This window comes from Frankliniella occidentalis, unplaced genomic scaffold, assembly GCF_000697945.3.
Source record: "Frankliniella occidentalis isolate FOCC.00 unplaced genomic scaffold, Focc_3.1 Scaffold121, whole genome shotgun sequence".
Lineage (NCBI taxonomy): Eukaryota > Metazoa > Arthropoda > Insecta > Thysanoptera > Thripidae > Frankliniella > Frankliniella occidentalis.
The window spans coordinates 45789-47245 of record NW_026267249.1 but is presented as its reverse complement, the minus strand read 5'-3'; the positions used below and the strand labels follow the sequence as shown (position 1 = coordinate 47245).

The 1457-nt window shown below is 40.1% G+C and overlaps 1 long non-coding RNA gene across 1 annotated transcript; it reads left to right on the top strand.

Moving 5' to 3' along the window:
• The first annotated feature begins 500 nt into the window (after positions 1–500).
• Positions 501–1457, top strand: LOC127750014 (uncharacterized). The gene is made up of 3 exons (XR_008011484.1): positions 501–800; positions 929–1268; positions 1344–1457. It is a non-coding gene; the product is annotated as an uncharacterized LOC127750014 (long non-coding RNA).

The window sequence follows — 1457 nt, the reverse complement described above, 5'->3', positions numbered from 1 at the left end:
GGTTTGCTTGCTTCTATTTGAATATACCGTTACTGATTTCCTGTATTGAATTAGGTTTGTTAGTTTAGGTTCGCTTGCTTCTATTTGGAAACACCATTACTGATTTTCTGTATTGAACTAGGTTTGTTAGTATAGGTTTGCTTTCTTAAGAGCAAAGACGGCACGCACAAATTTAGTGAGTTTTGTTAGTTGGTGACTTAGCGCCTTCAAACCAAAAGTGGTACTCGAGTCGCTATCAGAGCGAATATGACGATGATGTGATGTGATATTGCGTGTGATTGTTTCGTGATTGTGTGTGATTGTTTCGTGATTGTGTGTGATTGTTTCTGATTGTTTTTCCCGGTGTACACATATTGTGTCCAGTTCCACACACCTCGCAGAATTCAGAACACAAATTGAAGAACATCTGCGCTTATGGTAGAAAAACGAAGGGGGGGGGGAGGCTTCGCCCCCTCCTGTCGGATTTGGGGGCGGGGGGAGCATTTGGCCCCCCTTGCCCCCCACTTCCACGGTCCCTGAATATTTGTGTGAGTTATGTTGTAAACAAATGACACGTCGAGAAACTTCGCGCACGTATTCTTAACACACTCGCATAAGTGAAGCAAATGTGTTTCTTTGTGGTCGAAATATTTAACATTGTACAAACATAACGTTCATAACACCCCACACTAAACAATATTTTGAACCAGCTTTTTTTACAAGAAGTGTTAAATGACATGTTCACAGGATACCTTTACGAGATTTTGGGGCTACTATTTTCTCCTTCCCAGCCAGAGTGTTTTGATTCTCTCTCATGTTACGTAAGTACTATATCTTCATGAATACGTGCTCCTGCTTTTGTCCTATGGTGAATAAGCACCGCAGGACATGTTTGATTACTAACTTGTAATGTGTATGGACATAACGTAATATTGAATATATTTTCCAGATAATGTGCTTTACAGCTGTGCAAGCTTCCCCGCCAGCTGTCTGCTCTGCCTTCATAGTTAGCAGCATGGAACCTGCAACACCAGGAACATCAAAGTTCTCCTACTTCTGTTACCGTAGTGGGCACATCTGAAACTCAAGTGTCTGAGGTGTTTGAGGTGACTTTATTTGAAGATGATGTTTACGAAGCTTTAGTTGACAATAGTGTGACTCTATTTGAAGATGATGGTTGTGAAGTCAACATTGACAATGATGTGAATGCGGCCTGAACCAACTTGCCTCACCTGGATTTTGGTTTGAGCATTTGTGGGTCATCTTCAGGCCTTAATTCCTGTTTGCAGGTATGTGTTTGCTCTTTTTCAATACTGTTGAAAATTGTTTTGTGGTATACTTATTTGAAGTTTTACATTATACAGGTTTGATGCACACCCCACCTTTTATAAGAAATCTTTTGAAAGAGTCAAAGGAGCATGAATCCAAATGTTCGATACTAAATTGCTTGTTACGCAATTTTTTTTTTTGATGAAATA